Here is a 17,803-nt window from a genome sequence, read left to right as displayed (position 1 = left end):
AACACTAATATATATATATATATATATATATATATATTACAGTAAGTCCATGCAAAGCTTTAAAAACAAACTCTTCAGTCAATTATGTATTTCACAGGTAACCAATGAAGGCTAGCACAGGCAATATGTGTTCTCTTTTTATTTTTTTGTCCCTGTCAAAAACTGAGCTGCAGCATTCTAAACCACTTGTAAGCGTCAGAGAGAAAACTGATTAATTCCAGCATACAAGCTTTGCAGTAATCTAGCCTATAGTAGAAATAAATGCATGAACAAAAGTCTCCAGGTTAAAAGTCTCCATTAAAAGCGAGAAAAGATTTTAGTTTATGCAGCTACCTTAGCTGCAGAAGGAAAAAAAACTGGCTCTGACTACAGAAATTATTTGTTTGTCAAATTCTTCTGGATTTAAAATGACACCGATGTTTTAAAACTGGTGAACTTATGTTTGCTTGAAAGGGTGCCAAAGTTACAGCAAAAACTGCCTGACAATTGTGAAGGGCCAAATAGCATAGCATAATTCTTATTCTCGTTTAGCTGCAGGAAGTTTTTTATCTATCCAACTTTTAATATCACTTAAACATGCTAACAGGGGAGTCAAAGAGTTCGTACCTGATTTTAAAGTGAGATTAAGTTGGGTGTCATCTGCAAAAACCTGATAGGAGGCCTCAAAAATGTGACCCCGGACCACAAAACCAGTCTTAAGTTGCTGGGGTATATTTGTGGCAATAGCCAAAAATACATTGTATGGGTCAAATTTTTTTTTTTTATCTTTTATGCCAAAAATCATTAGGACATTAAGTAAAGATCATGTTCCATAAAGATATTTAGTAAATTTGCTACTTTAAATATATCAAAACTTAATTTTTGATTAGTAATATAATATGCATTGCTAAGAACTTCATTTGGACAACTTTAAATGCGATTTTCTCAATATTTAGATTTTTTTTTTCACCCTCAGATTCCAGATTTTCAAATAGTTGTATCTCGGCCAAATATTGTCCTATCATAACAAACCATACATCAAGGCAAAGCTTATTTATTCAGCTTTGAGATGGAGCATAAATCTCAATTTCAAAAAATGTACCCTTATGACTAGTTTTGTGGTCCAGGGTCACAAATGTCATGAAGCAGGAGCATATATAAGGAGAAAAAGGTTGGACCCAGGACAGAGCCTTGAGGCACACCACAGGAGATGGGGAACTGTAGGTGATAAGATTGCTCCAATATCCACCAAAAAACTCCTTTTAGTAAAGACAAAAAAAAGTTTACTGCAGCTCTATGGATGCCGACCTCAAGTTTTCGTCTATTTAGGAGAATGCAATGATCAACGGTGTCAAAAGCAAGTCCTGCAATACAAGGATGGAACAATTACCAGAATCTACAAATAGCATGAAGTAACTTGCTACTTTTAAAAGTTGATTTATTGCAAATCATATAAGATTTAGTACAACAGTCTCTAGAATTTTTGACAAAAAAGGTCATTTTGAAATAGGCCTGTAATTGATTGGATCAATAGAGTCAAGGTTTGTTTTTTAAACAGTGGCTCAACTGCAGTATGTTTAAGGCAGGATGGAATGGAGCTTTTGTAAACAGGGATTACGATAAGGAGTACACTAGATGAGACATAGTCAAGTACCTCCTTGAACAACCATATTCTCATTAAACATTCTCATTTCTTTGGGGGGCGTCTTAGCTTTAAGAGGAGAAACTTCATTTAAGATAGCTGTACAAAAAGTATTGAAACTGTTTACCAGCTCTTCGGCATCTAGACTGTGTTGCCGATACAGTAACTGGAGAAATTTAAAAAGCAGCCATAAACTACACAGCCGTAGTTCATTGAGCAAGAACTAGCTAGTGGAGTCTAGGGCTGCCCCCTAATAGTTGACTAATCAACTGTGAATCTCAGTAAGAACAAAGTGTCCCCTCTTCAGGCCTGGCACAGCCTATTCATGAGAGCCGTCTCGATACATCTGAGACCTACTGACCTGCTGGACTGGGATTCTTGCAGAAGAGCACTTAGTGTCTAAATTAGCTGTTCATTCAATTAAACGGATATTTTACACAAAAATGAAAACTCTGGTCAGTAAACAATGACAGAATTTTATTTTTTTGGGGGTAACTCTTTTAATCTAAATGGTGGCTAAAGAAGGGGACATGGAAGTTGGTTTTCCACAGAGTCTAATGAGTCACACGGTCCAGAAAAACAAAAACAAAAAAACAAAGCATATTGTCAGACCACTTGAGAGTAATATATCCAGAATATTTAACTAAATATAGATTTAATATTAATTTATATATCTATCTATTTAAAATAGATGGCATTCGTGGAGGTAGGAAAACAAAGTTCTTTATGAACCGCAGGATTGTAATAAAGATTTAAATGCAAAAGAAAAAGCAGTAGAGAGGACTATTTCTGTCAATGGTAAGTTTGTGATAACATAAGAAAAGTAGTTTAAAAGTTTTGCCACTTGCTTATGGCTTTTTGGCTAGGTTTAAAGGGAAAGAGCACTTTTAGATAAACAAGGCAATAATAGATGGCATTCGTGGAGGTAGGAAAACAAAGTTCTTTATGAACCGCAGGATTGTAATAAAGATTTAAATGCAAAAGAAAAAGCAGTAGAGAGGACTATTTCTGTCAATGGTAAGTTTGTGATAACATAAGAAAAGTAGTTTAAAAGTTTTGCCACTTGCTTGAGCAACTTAATATATAAATCTAAGTGCATGCAAAAGAAAAGCACATTGAATAATGTGTTGGGCTGCAATATAACAAAGAGTGAAAAATTTAAGGGGGTCTGAATACTTTCCGTACCCACTGTATGTGTCCAATTACTAGTGATCGACCAATATTGATATTTTATAACCGATACCGATACAATTATTTGCGTGTTTGTGTCCGATAACCGATATGCAGAACCGATATTTATTTACTGTTATAAAGTAAATAAATGACTGAGTGGTTTTTCCTTCTTTCAGTCATCTTAAAAAAAAAAAAGTGTTAAATTACCAGCCTTTCATGTTAAATACATTTTATTTAAAGCATCAGCAGCAACACTAATATTAACAATAAGCAAAATAAATGTAGAAGGTCTAATGTTTTCAAATGGAGAAAATAAATAAAAAGAGTCATATCAACTTCATTTTAAACTACCGTTTTAGTAGGTTTTTAAGCGGTTTATTAGGCTTAAGAGTGAAGAATAAGTCACTGAATAATGTTAATTCACTGAATAATATTCTCTGGAATATTGAAATATAACAAACAAAACCTTGTATTTTATTGCATTTCTCAACTGGCATGTTATATCAGAATTACTAATAATGTTTTTGTCGTTCTAGATTATGAAATGCCTGCTGACAGCGCAGTTTATCTGCATGTTTATGTGCCTGATAACCGATATGCAGAACCGATATTTATTTACTGTTATAAAGTAAATAAATGACTGAGTGGTTTTTCCTTCTTTCAGTCATCTTAAAAAAAAAAAAGTGTTAAATTACCAGCAGCATATAGACAACAGAGAGCGAATTAAATTCAGCACTTTTATTTCAAACATGCGCCCATTCATGGCTGCATATTATTTAATTCACGCGAAGTTACGTCTTTATTGGGACAGGACTTGACGGATTATTTTATGTGACTCCGTGGGTTCCTCTCTATTTCTTCGAGCCAAGCTACATAAACTGCATATCAGGCATTTATGTAATACATCTAATTTGTGCATTAATGGCTGTTATGTTAAATAAAGTTTACTAACTACAGTAAATCAAGTACCTGTGCACGCCGTTGTTGTTGTCTCCTCTCCCCTCAGACGCCGTGGTGCAATGGCGATCCTGCGCGCAATTCTCAAAACATCCACAAGATGGCGGCGTTTATCGGTGAATCCGATATTACAAAACCGATATCCGATTATTGTAAAATGCTTAAATATCGGGAAATCAATATATCGGTCGATCTCTACCAATTACAGGCTTTGTTGAAGCATCAAAGCTGCAAATTAAGATAAATGGTGTCCTTTAAGTCCTGAGAGGTGTGGTTTTGTGAGAGAGATCTCCATCCTGTCATAACTGCAACTGCGTCGGAGAGATGCGGGTAAAATTTCAGCTTTTTAGCACATCATTCAAAAGTCTGGGATCTATAAGATTTTTTTATTTTTTATTCAGTATCATTATAATTAAAATAAATGCTGTTATTTTGAACGTTCTGTTTGTTAAAGAATCCTGAACAAGAATTTATTTAAAAAAATAAATATATTAAATGTCATACTTATAAAAGTTATTAAAATGCTAATATAAATAAAAGCTAATAAATGCTTATAATTTTAAGATACTGATATCAAGTCCATATGTTTCTGAATTCTGTAGTAATTCTATATTCAGTTTTAAATGCTAGATTATGCATATGTATGCTGTAATGGCACATTAACGTTACAGTTAAATGAACTTCAACAGTGCCCCTAATTTTAACTCAGAGGCGCGAGTCCTTATGGGGGAAAAAAAAAAAGTTAGCGTAGAGCCCTGCTGTGAAGTCGGTCTGAAAGCCGCGCCTCAGCCGCTTCGGGTTTCTGCTCTTTGGTTTGCCTCTGCCTCCAGTTGCTCGCCTGTGGAGGAGAATTTCTTCCCTTTGAAGCCCCCTGCACCACCTCTCTCTCCCCCCTCATTGCTCTTCGTGGTGTGTCTGGCCTTTGAAGAGTCAGAGGACGAGAGGGCTGCAGCGTTTTCAAAGTGCCTGATGTCGTCGGTTCATTTCCCCATTTTAATTGGGCTATCTAAATGCATCCCTGGTTTGTCAATACCCGCCGGGGTCCCAGATAAAAATGATTTGTCTGCCGCATTCAGCGACACGCTCTGCCTCTCCCCTCAGAGAATGCAGCCCGTGAGATGTACGGATTAATGTAATAAAGAATGTGTGTCGTTTATAATTTTTTAATAGCAACAGAGAACAGCGGTCTAGGGCTACTCTCTTTTTCGAACTGACTGCGTTTGTATCGCGAGTAGGCCTAGTACTTTTGTTGGCCCTAGTGTGATTGCTGGGCTATAGCATTTGAAAATATGATCATGAATGAGATGTATTGCTGGATTTATAACATGAATATGTTTATAAAATGAACAAGATAATTATCAATACATAATGAATGTAGAATGAAATCTTATTTCTTTATTATTTTGCTGTATGTGAGCAGAGACAAATCATATAACAATAACATTGAAATTACTCTCAATAATAATGAGCCTCTCTGTGGTCTCGCCTACATTTAATTATGGTATCGTAATCAACAAAATCTTAATTTTATATTTAACTGTGCATGCTTTTGTTTTTTACATTTACTTTACATTACTTTTGCCATCATCATATAGCACTCACTTAAAGTTAATCTTCAAAAAATATGAATCATTTTATAAAATACTGTTAAATGTAAAATATATTCATACTTCTATCAAATTGTTTCATATTTATTATCGTACATGATAATGTTGTGTTGCCTAAATTCACATGTAGTATTTATTTATTTATTTCTGAAATGTGTTTACAAAAAAAGAGGATTGAATTTTAATATCAGACATTTATAAGTTATCAGTATAATATGAAAATAAATATATATGATACAACACCATATGTCTTACTAATAATTTATTATGGTGCAGCAGATGTTTGACCAGCGTCTTTTATTCAACTTAATTATTATTATTATTTTTTTACTTTTTATAATAATAATAATAATAAATTTTTTTTATTGTTTACATTTTTCTTTTTTACATTTTCTTTTTTTTATTGTTAAGTGTGAATCCTTTTTTCCCTGTTGCTTTTAATGTCACATTTCAGCAACTGTACTCATTCTTGTGGTGCTGTTAACCAATTATGATATCATTAACCAAACAGAATCATGATATCATTTACCTGGCACTCCAAAGTGATTTGTCACATGACATCTACAGCTCAGGTAATTGGCTCAAAAAGTACAGTCTTGCCAGGACCAAAGATATGGCACGAGTATTGTTCGCCCTGCATATCCAGACGCAGAGTCTCTCTCTCTTTTTTACACCAGCCTCAAATCCGCAATCATGCCGCATCACAAGTGCACAGAATTGGAAGTACTGAAGGTGGCCTTGCTGAACTCTGTGTGAGGTACTTTACTTGGACACACACAAACACACACGAGGTCAGTTTACCAAGCACAGAGTCTTATCTCAGTGTGCTGTTTTTTTCTCAGCTCTTGTCACTGAGTGCGTCAGCCCCTTTCACTCTGCTTGAAGCTCCATTATCTTTAACCGCCCAGCGAGTGAGTGCCGTACCTTCCCTAAGACCCCGTATCTACATTCAGATGTAATAGGACTGTGTGGCGGTGTTCAATATTGATGGAGCGCTTTGCATACACACTGGCGGAGGTGTGTTGTTACTGTGGGTTTAGTCTCCTCTCCAGACTGAACCTCTGTGGATTCAGTCGCTGTATGTGCGTTTGTAGCCGTTTCACAGCTGTGCGCGCTTACACAGGTGCTTCCCAACTGTTGTTTACAGTGACACACCTGAAGTACTGAGAAGGAGGGATGAATTTAAAAAAGAAGGTAGGCTAATTCTGACTTGCAACCTGTCGAGGATTGCTTCACATTAAAAATCAGGCTAGACTTAGTTTTCTAATGATTACTGTAAAAGCTTCACCATTGTGACCAGATTTATAAAAAAAAATGTGTTAATAAAGGGTGGGGTGGTATAGAAAAAAAATTATTACATTTTTGTCAATATAAAATTGTATACAATATATATCACAATGTACGGTTTCCCCCCCCTGGAAATTCGTCTTTAAAATGATTTTACCTTTTCTCAATAGTGACTTAAGTAATGAAATACTCTTATTGAGAATCTTATTTAATTAAATTAATTATTTTTATAGTTGGATTTAATGTATGGTGAATTTAGTTAAATGCATAATACAAATACAATTTTCTTTTGCATTTTGGTTATTATTGATAGATCTGTAGAATTGTATTGTGAAGAAAAATAAGAAATGCAGTAAAACAATTTAGATATTTTAAAAACAGAATGATTTTTAAAATACAAATCGAATATTTGCTATTTAAAGCAAAAGCTTCACTATTGTGACCAGATTCATAAAAATGTGTGCAAATTTTATGTTAATATAAAATAATATACAGTAAATCACAATGTAGGGCTTTTCGTCTTTAAAATGCTTATGTTATTTTCTCAAAAATCTAGTGACTTAAGTCAGGAAATACTCTTCTTAATGAGAATCTTATGTAATAAAATTGTTAAGGCTATATTTTTATAGTTGGTGAATTTTTTTTAATGCATTATCTATCTATCTATCTATCTATCTATCTATCTGTCTATCTATCTATCTATCTATCTATCGAGGTGTTGATTTACTGAAAACAGAATGATTTTCAAAATACAAATTGCGCATTATTGTGGATCCCCTACTCCAAAAATTCCCACTTACAAGAACCAATTGACATTTTCATTTGAGTTTTGGCAGACTGGGAGTGTGGTGATAAGGAAGTGAAATGGCTAACGGAAGCTTTGCTCTTGCTTTTCTTTCAGTACGGCAGGGTCATACCTGTTGGGACATTAAAAATGTAATGTCAAATTGAACTCGCTTTTCCATTTTAAATTTGGCAGACATCGCATATTCTTGTACACGTAAATGCAAATTACAGGACTTGCAATTGCCTTTGATTTCATCATTCACACAAATTATGCATGCACAAATAGGACACGCGTATGCAAATTTTGTTAGGCATTGTTACATTATACTTTACAGTGTACAACATAACTATATACAATCAGTCTGCAACAGATGATGCTCATGTTGTGAGTTGAGGCATAATGATGAGTATAAATGTGGCTATGATGAGCACGTTTAAAATAACACTTTCATTCATCTTTGTTTTTCATCACCCTCATGGCTTTACAACAACTGTTTTAAAAGCTAGTGAGCTGCCTCACACTTTATCCAATACATTAAAAATTCATCCTAAACATCGTGTACTTTTATATATTACTGATTTGCAATGCTCTTAGGCAACTACTCCACGTCACACTCACAGCGCTTTGCAAGGCTGACTCAATATTGCTATTGATTTCCTGTAGTTTGACATTAGCATGTTGCTAAGCTAACAGTGTGATGGTCTAAAATTAATTAAAATGCATAGCACAGACAGATATGAGGTGAAATAGTCAAATACTAATTAAGTAGAAATTATTTATTGATATTTTTCAATTGTTTATTTTTGATATGGCTCTTAAATAGCTTGTTACATGGCAGATTCGAATGGCTATTGATTTCAGTATGGTTTGACTTTAGCATGTTGCTGAGTTCTCATTGTGATGCTATGAGTAAAAATACAGAGCACATACACATACAAAGTATTTTATTGATACTTATCAGTATTTTATGAAACATATATTGTCATGTTATGCCAGGCTCACCTCTATATTAATTTCTGTAGAGTTTGATGTTAGCATTTTGCTAAGCTAACAGTGTGATGCTCTAAAAGAAATACCATGCACTTATGAAGTAAAATAACCAATTTCTAATTAAACTGACCTATTTTTATTGATACTTTTTAGTACTTTATGAACCAATTGTTATTTTCATTTCTCTTGCATCAGACATTTCAGATTTTTTATTTTATTTAGCCTATCTATTTTTTTTTTCTTTTCACTGAGCTTGCCACGTTGCATTCTTGCTGTTTTCACAAAGTATACATGTAATGCTGCCTTAAAATTAGGTTTTGGAACAGGGCAAATGTCTCCCATGTGAAATAAGATTCGGAGAAAGGATTAGATAATTATCATTCAGTGCAGTTCATGAATCACCATGAATATGTGGTTTGTTTTGTTGTTTGGTACTTCATTTGGTCAGAACTATTAACATTCCATACAAAGCTTTGGGAACCTTTCCAGTGATCCATTGCCCAGCTCTTGTGTTTCATGTGAGCTCTCTTAGAAAGCACAATTGGGTTGCCCTGTTGGTAGAGTAACCCATCTGAACACTTGGATTGTGGGTAAGGTGTCAGTAAATTGATTTAAATTACAGGGAGGGCGCTGGTGGGTATTAAGTAATTGACAGCTGTGCTGGGCTCTCCATCTGCACTAACGACTTCATCGTAAAAGCTAAAGCTGTTTCAAACGGTTGTACACTGAAATTAACGGCTCACGGGGCCAGGCTGTAGCCTGCGGGCTATTTCAGTCGTTCTTTTATCTTGCCATGTGATGGTTGAAAAGCCCTCGGAGAAAGTGGGGCAGGAAGGGCAAAAGGTGTGGCATGGCATTCTTAACCTCTTTCTTCGGTTCGCCCTCTAGCCGCTTCACCAGCACGCATGGAGGATGAATAGAAACAGCTTTCCCTCTGACATTGTGATGGTTTGCAGTAGTGAAGACGCCACACAGATACAGTGTGCCTGGGTTTTCTCTGGGGGTGATGCAGCGGAGGGACCATTGTGGATATAAGTGTAATTATGCCCTAGAAAGCAGTCTCTAATGTTCACAATGTCTCTCCTCCAGAGGAGCCTGAAACTCTCAGAGCGATACCTTGTCCTGGTTTCTTATCCGGAGGCATTGTTCACGTGACAAGAGGCAGAAGTGAGAAATGTGTTGTGAGAATAGGTTTAATGTCTTCTTAAGGATGTTTCAAGTTAGTTTGAGTGCAATTTTCCTTTTTTTTTTTTAAATGTCTTTTTTTTTGTCCATACAATGAAAGTCAGTGGTGTCCAAAAGCAGTCAAAACATTCTTCAAAATATCTTCCTTTGTGTTTCCCAGAGGAAGGTAAGTCATGCAGATTTGGAATGACATTGAGGGTGAGTAAATGGTGACAGAAATCTCATTTTTGGGTGAACTATCCTTTAAGCTACTCAGAGGTAATGTAGGTTATGCTAGATACAGTCATTTTGAATCAATGGAAATTGTATTATTGATTATGTCATGTCAATATTTAGTCTACATGCACAAATGGAATGTAATGCATTTATATAATTACCCGTGAAATGAAAACAAGTATCTCCAATAAAAATAGACTGTGACAGAGTTCGGATATTATAACCTAGTCCCTATGATGATGGATAAGGATTATTTGTAGCCCAACCTCTGTGTCATTTGTAAACATTATGTGGTAAATTCAATAGAATGCATAGGATGTTTCTCATGTGTTTCATCATTTGTATATGGCTTTTTAGTGTTACATTAGCCATGCAGGGGTAGAAATGTTCCACTGAGGTTCACTGAAATCAAATAAGAATTGCTGTCAGATTAGGACATTACAAGGAATTCTGTGTGGGAATCACTGCTTAGGCTTTCTAGCAATGATTTCTCTCCTGGAAACTGACAGATTTGTTACTATAACCTTACACTTATTAGAATTAAGCATAAACAACCTTTGTTTTGAGTCTTTTATTTGTTCGTTTATCTGTTTTTTTCCTTTCTTTTACTCTTTTTCACTCTTTCTTCCATTAATTTATTCATTCACTTATTCTGTTTTTCATTCTTTTGAGTTTTGTGTCATGCTTGTTTGCCTGTTTGCTCTTTTGGTTGTTTATATGTTATTTTCTGTTCTTTCCTTCACCCTTTCTTTTGCTGATTCTTTCGCTCTTTCTTTTTTTATTTTGCTGTTTCTTTTATTCTATATTTCGCCCTTTCTTCATTTGACTTGTTCAGTATTCCCTTTCTCTATTTCCTTTTGTTTTTTAAATTTAACTGTTCTCTTGTTGTTTCTTTCTCTATTTTAATATTTGTTTAGGGTATTTTGTTTGTTTGCTCATTACTTTCTTTCTTTCTTTCTTTCTTTTTTTCACTTTCTTGCTTTTCCGCTTTCTCTTTCTTTTTCTTTTCACTCTTTCTTTTGTTCATTAATTATCTTCTTTCACTATTTTCTTTTGATTCATTATTTTTAATTTCTTTCTTTCTTTCTTAACATTTAAATAGGTTTTTAAGTGCATTACTTTTGTCGTCATGTGTAAGAAACATTTATTCATTATTTATATTGTTTATTTTTTTTGTAGCAGTTTATCTTAAAATGTTGACCCAATTTAAACTTCAGGCATAGCATTTTATATCCAAATTCTCTCCACATAACATACGATTCCATCGTAACATGATTAATCATTAACATTTAAGTCCCGGCAAGGTTCCTGATGAGTCGTGAACACACGGGCAAGCACGTACAACCTTTGCACACAGGTGAGTAAAAACAATCCTTTAGCCCATTTGCCAGGAAAGTACTCCGAGAGCCCCTGTTCTGACATCACACTGGCTCCACCCGGACTGACGCTCACCCACTCACAGCTCACAGTGTGTGAAGAAGCTTCCCTCAGGAAGGACTACAATCAACTCTCTCCACAATCAACAAGAGTTTTACCACACCACTGGGAAACTACTGAAACAAGTTAACATTTATGAACTGTGGAGAAAGACACAACTCGTTTGATGTCAGTTATACACTTACTGGATTGAATATCAAGGGAAAAAAAGCTCTGTGTCGTCTGTTCTCCCCACCTGGATGATACGTGTGTAAGGATTTGAATATTGTGGCGATCGCTCTTGGGGATAACAGTCAAGGGAAGAAGAAAACATTCAGGATTTAAGTAAAGGATTACTTTTTCTCACATTTCCTCTGGATATTTTTTAATTTTCATATTGTAATGGGTAAGTTAAATCAACACTTGCAGTAATCTAAGTTATATTGTTGTTTTTTTTTTACAAAAAAACTGAAATATATTGAATGAAAAGTACATAGATCACTTTTTTCTTCTCTAACACTGGTAATTTTTCAAATGCACTTACCTAAAGTAAGTAATCCCTTAACTTTGTCTTAACTTTGTTCCACTATTGAGGTTTTCTTCTGCTCCTCCCAAAGGACTTTTTTTCTCTCTCTCTTTTGTCCTTTTATTGTCACTTGTTAAACCAAAACAATACTTTTACTTTGACTCTATTGGCTACCTCTTTGGCACATTGCCCCTGTCTGGTGAGAGTCCTCCTTTGGTTTTTTTTTTTTCAGGGGACTTTGAATAGAGAGCCGTCGAGTGTCCCCTAGCTACCACTGATATAACCCGCTGTGAGACCACATGAAGTCTCGGACCAAACAACCCGTTTTTCCAGTTGTCTTAGTTGTCTTTATTTTCCTGCCTGATCCGGTCTTAACTTTCTGGATGGTTTCTTCTTTCTTTTTTTTTTTTTTTTTGCCAGCTCAGGAGAGACTACACCATTGATTAAAGGTGACAGAAGAAAATTAGAGGCTTTGTTGTGAGTTGTAACGTTGTTGAAATAGCTGTCTCCCTCATAACTCCAGATGTTATTGGAGACGGATGAAAATTGGCTTGTGTCTGCTTGAGATATATTTTATGAAAGTCGGGACCATTTTAAAAAAACATCCCTGTGAAATTAATGTACGTTTGGCTCTTTTACCTGTGTGCGGTAGCTCAATACAACGAGCAAAGTGAGGGTTCCTTGCTCAACTTTGGGTGCTTCTTTATCAGGACAAAAGGTGCTTCCAATGGCTTCTTTCTCTCTTAGTTTTCTGAAGGTGGAAAGTTGGGAAGGGAACAGAGTGTAAAGATAGCACGTCTGTCTCGCTTTGTTTATCATGAAAAGCTGAGACCTCCTGGGGCTGTGCCTCAGAGAACCGAGAGTTGCTCTCTCAAAGTTGTGCAAAATTTGAACCATTACTCTCTCTCACGCTTGTTAATCATTCACCGGCACAGACTTGCAACTCTTAAATGGGGCGGGGGGTGGAGAACAGAGCCTGATAAAAGCTTTTTAAAGGAAAAGTTTATTGAATCAAAACCACTCTGATCTTTGCATCTACTTGCCCACCTCTGCATAAAACATAGAAAACAGGAGCCCAACAGGAGTTTTTGGTCTTACTGGTAGTGGCCGACCCCCTCGTCTGTCACTCTTGACCTCCCACAAACAGGCTAGTGACCTGAAATTCTTCTTTTACAACTCTGTCACAGTCGTGTCGCCAGCTGCTCTTCTCAGTAAAGTGTGGGATCACACCAAAGAGCGAAGGCCTCAACAAACAACATGACAAATAATGTTCTTGTGGTGACATTTTTCTGTGTTTGAAGGTGGCAGTTTAAGCTTTGGGTGCAATAACATCAGTGTTATTTTATTTAGAATAAATTCATTTGCTGGTCCCACTGAAATGTCAGATTATTTTAAAAATGTTGTAGTGCAACTTTGAAATAGGTTTTATATGAGTAAAGTGTAGTTGAATAAGTGTAATTGAAATCTTATTAGAATGATAATTTTGTATAATTAAATGTATTTATCTTTGCTATGACTGTAACCTAAAACAAATAATGTAAACCGGTTTTCCCAGATGAGGGAGATTGAAATGACAGTGGAATAGATTTTCCTCTTCATTTAGCTGGTTTATATAAACACGTGTGCTGTGTGATATCTGGCATAAATTTAAGGAAATTCCTTGTTATTTATACATCTTGTGTCATTAATAATCACTTGAGAGTTTCTTATTCAGCGTTCCACATGTTTTTTTCATGGTTTGTCTATTGAGAGAAAGTCTAGTGGGTCATGACATTATCGTCATAGTCATTCAGTGAATCTCTGGGATATGGAGGGAATCTTTGGGAAATGAGGCACCGTGAGTATTTGAGTCTCCAAACAGGGTTTGGCAATAAAGATATTTTCTGTTAGCCTGGTCGAGCCAGTAGTTTAGACCTTACTTGACCTGCCAACATTTTCACTGGCCCACAAAAAAATTACACTTTTTATTTTCTCCTTTTTTTGTGTGTGTTCCAGAAAAACTTACAAATTTTCATAAATAGTAAATAATATTTTTTATGTTTCTTAAACAAAAGCAATTTTTATTTATTAATTTATTATTTATATTAATGTCAGTGTTTATTTTTATTAATTTTTTTATTTATTTTCAACAGCTAGAAATTATACAGCTATAATATATCCATGAAAGCTATTTATAAATACTTTTGGCACACAGTCCAACATTTTGCTGATTGTTTTATTATTATTATTATTATTATTATCCAATAGAGCCCAAGTGCCTTTTCCATCAACTGGCCCAAAACACTCTCTCACTGTCCTCGGGCCAGCAGGCTGTCCTTATTATTGAGTCCTGTCATACATTATTGGTTACTGTCCCTGGCAGCCACCGTGAGATGGTGCAGTTTTGCTCCAGTGATGTGCTCAGACAGGGCTGGAATGGTGCATGTGAGATCTAAGGGCTACATTTGGATTTGAGAAACATCACAGCTGTAGTAACACTGACCTCATAGTTTACTGATTAGCCACACACTCTTAAATGAAGAGCAATACAAGTTGGTATCGATCTTTTAAAGTGCCCCTATTATGCCTTTTCGAATATTACCTTTCATGCAGTGTGTCATGTAGCTGTATGTGAACATAAACTATCTGCAAAGTTGTGAAGCCGACAGCGCATGATAAATAAAGTTATTGTCTATCAAAAAAAACGAGTCGGCTCGCAATCTCCTAAACGAGTCGTCAGGAATTCAAATCTTATTCTGTTACGGCTCTACGTCACGAAGTAACACATTCGCATAATGTCTGCCCACGTTCTATGTCGCCAACTTGCCCGCCCACAAACACAGTAAAATATCCGTGTGGTTAACATCATGTCGAGAAGACGCTGTATCGTACGCTGTGAGAGTAAATTTTTTTTATCACATCTTATAATTACCACAGAGTTGTTAACACTTGACACTTACCACTGAGAAACGTCCTGCTCCAGTCGTGCTTGCGAATCAGTCTCTTGTCGATCAGCCACTTCAACCGTTTCATCAGACTCCGGCTCGAATTGGTAAGGTACAATCGATACCATATTTTCTATGTATTGACAAGTCTCCAGGGCTGTCACTCCGTCATGGCAATGGGCGTTTCGTTTCCGACACGTGCTGTACGCGGTAGACCTATCCAGAGCCATTCTCTACAGAGACGCTCCTCAATCTCTACGTCTCTGGACCAATCACAAAGGACTGCGCCATCTGAACAATCACAGCAGCTTCGCACGAGTCGTTTACGAATCATTTAGAAATTAGGTAAAATTAAATCTATTTTTTTGAGAAAGCTAACGTGTTTTTTGACCTTGCATGCATGTAAACCTGTTTTAGGAGACTCATAAAACAATATTAGCAACCTTAAAAATGGCATAATAGGGGCACTTTAAAGAATGCTTTGTTTAAAGATGGTGTCTTTTGTTTAGAGTAAAGCTCCTCTTTTTGTCACCGACACTTCATTGAATAGGGTGTGATTACCTCTATTGTTCAAATAATTTCTCTTTGAGAGCCTTGCAGTAATTAGCATTCACAAACATGCGTCTCTAACTCCAAGTGCTCACCACTCAAATATCCGTATTTTACGCCTGTTAATATTCATTCAAACAGCAAAAGTCAAATCCGCTATTAAGAGTACAAATTAAATTTTATGACACATTTAGTATTATGAGAGATGGATCTGAAATAACCGCACAAATCCTCTTTATTAAAGAGGACATTACCCTGCGTACACAGGAACTAATTTTGCTCCTAAATCATCTTGTTATGGACGTGCTGATTGAAACACCTCCATTTGGCGGAGTCTAAATGTTTGTAATAACAGTCAGTGAGTGGTCCGTCGGTGATATTCCCAGGTCTTTGCATGACTAGAGACTTTAAATAAGTGGTTTGAGTGGACCTCTGAACTGTTAATACTTTGCAATTACGTCATGGCAGAGGCAAACGTTGCGTCAGAAATAGATTGTATGTAAATATGTAGATTTTCATGTCCCTTAACTTTTAGCAGGGGTGTTATTAATAGAAAACTTTATAAATCTAACACTTGCTATACTTTTCGTAGTTTTTATTTGATCTCTGTTGTGAAAAATTGTAGCTGTCACAAAGTGATGCAAGGAGTCTTGTCTTTGTATAAGGCAAAACCTTTAGGAGGTTTGCTGAACAAAATTTTCCGAAGCTTTTTCAAACCCAACGCCATTATTACAGGTGTAGACAATACTGGCCAAAGCGCACACACCTCGGGAGCCACAACTAATAATAGTGTGAGGATAATACCTGTCAGAACTGTTTGTTCATTTGCTTTATATTACCTTTAGGGTATATGATGCTCTGTTTGTGAACGAGAAAACATTTCATTTCTTTGCTAGACAATTGAATTCACCCCCAACCCCGCCGTGCAACAGCAATGTCATTAGGTATCAACAGCATTAGTTTTCATGATGAGTGGCTCTTTCCCCTGCTTTAGTCATCCTCCTCCCGTCCCCAGAATGCTTTGCACAGCAAGATGCCCCGGAATGTGATGACTTGTTTTGGATATGCGAATGAGAATGAATTCATTTCGTTACCATGATGTCTTTATTTTCTGTTTTCGCTATCTCTGGGTATGAATTATTTCTTGAGGCAATGACATCTGACAACAAAAACCTCACAGCATTTACATTAACAAACACTTTTCGCCTCTAGGAACGCGAAATTGTTTCACAATTTAGGAGAGTGTTTTGTGCAAAGGTGCCATACCCGACAGATGGCGTGCATTGGATGAATGTACTGGAGAGGATTAATAACTGGATTCTCCCACAATGCAATTCATGATGAACAGTATTGTTGTGTTTTCAGCTCAGTGCCCTCCATGAATCTTATCTTAGCTAAAACATCCCACACTCAAAAACCAGCAGACGGACTCGGCTTGCTAATGGGATTGCTAATCCTTAGTTTGTTTCCATGTAAATTCCATGATAAACTGCCAAACCGCGTGGTTTGTTGCTTCTTTCACGTAAGAAAAAATCCCATACCATCACAGTCCTAGATTTATCTAATTTTCCTGGCAAGTTGTTAGTGAGTAGATGGGGATTGTGAGGAACGCAACAATAATATGAAAAGAAAGCAAACATCTAAATCTCAAGACCTGGGCAGCTAGACTTGGCATTGAAAGCGGAATCATATGCTTAAATAAGTGCTTTAGAGATCTTTCTGGGCTTTAGAGGTCGTCCTAAACTTTGACATTGTTTTCCAGCTGACATTTGCTGACCGTTAGTTGTTTTTATAGTATTTCTTGAATTCTGTTTGAGTCAATGACAGATATGAGTGTCTAAGATAAAGGAAAAAATATTTTTAAAAACCTTATTTTACCCTTTAAGACATTTTTTTTAGCTTTATGTCCCCCAAAATATCAAAATGAAATTGAATTCAGATATATATATATATATATAAACGTTTATCATAGAAGAGGCATATTCAAATCATTGTGTGGAAATGCTTTTTTTTAATAAGTAAATAGGTCCAAACAGAAATGAATGCCATGCTGTTGACTCATTCACCTACAGTATGAAAAAGAAGACTTGTAGCATTTGTATTGCTTTTATTTTATAGTTTGATATCTTTGGGTATCATATTTACATTTGATTCTGACTTCTGCATTTGTGCTCCTTTTTTAAAATTATTTATTCCATTTTGGACTGAATAATGATTAGACAAGATGTCTTTTATGTTGATGGGTGGGATTCTGTCACTTACTGACATGTGGCGTCCTCAAACACAACTGGATAATCAGATCCTAATGAACATTGACATTTTGACACTAAACTATGTGAACACCATAGTTGGGATGTGGACAAATCCCTGTCTCTGAGAACTAAAATCCCAGTGTGACACAAAGACATCTCGGTCATTTTCTGACCTGACAGGAGCTGGGCTTTTTTTTTTTACTTTCTTGGTCCCTCTGGCAGCAACTCTCATGTTAGGTCCATTGAAAAACCCCAAACAAAGGGTGTCCGGTGACACATTTATTTGCTTCAGCTCACATATCTGCATTCTTGT

General features: G+C 35.9%; 1 protein-coding gene across 11 annotated transcripts in view; it reads left to right on the top strand.

Moving 5' to 3' along the window:
- The window catches only part of LOC107710549 (receptor-type tyrosine-protein phosphatase F), a 230,461-nt gene that overhangs the window by 73,221 nt on the left and 139,437 nt on the right, over window positions 1-17,803 (top strand). The window contains exon 1 of one of the 11 annotated variants that reach the window (XM_016515337.1): window positions 11,111-11,645. The exons of 8 other annotated variants lie outside the window; for them this stretch is intronic. The gene's annotated coding sequence lies outside the window, so the exon portion shown is untranslated. Of the gene's footprint in view, window positions 1-11,110; window positions 11,646-17,803 lie in introns of those variants that run through there. 2 more of the 11 variants (XM_016515346.1, XM_016515347.1) reach the window with 2 other exon arrangements.

Source organism: Sinocyclocheilus rhinocerous, unplaced genomic scaffold, assembly GCF_001515625.1.
Source record: "Sinocyclocheilus rhinocerous isolate Xijiao unplaced genomic scaffold, SAMN03320098_v1.1 scaffold957, whole genome shotgun sequence".
NCBI lineage: Eukaryota > Metazoa > Chordata > Actinopteri > Cypriniformes > Cyprinidae > Sinocyclocheilus > Sinocyclocheilus rhinocerous.
The sequence above is the reverse complement of the archived record's forward strand: the minus strand, read 5'-3'. Positions and strand labels throughout refer to the sequence as shown.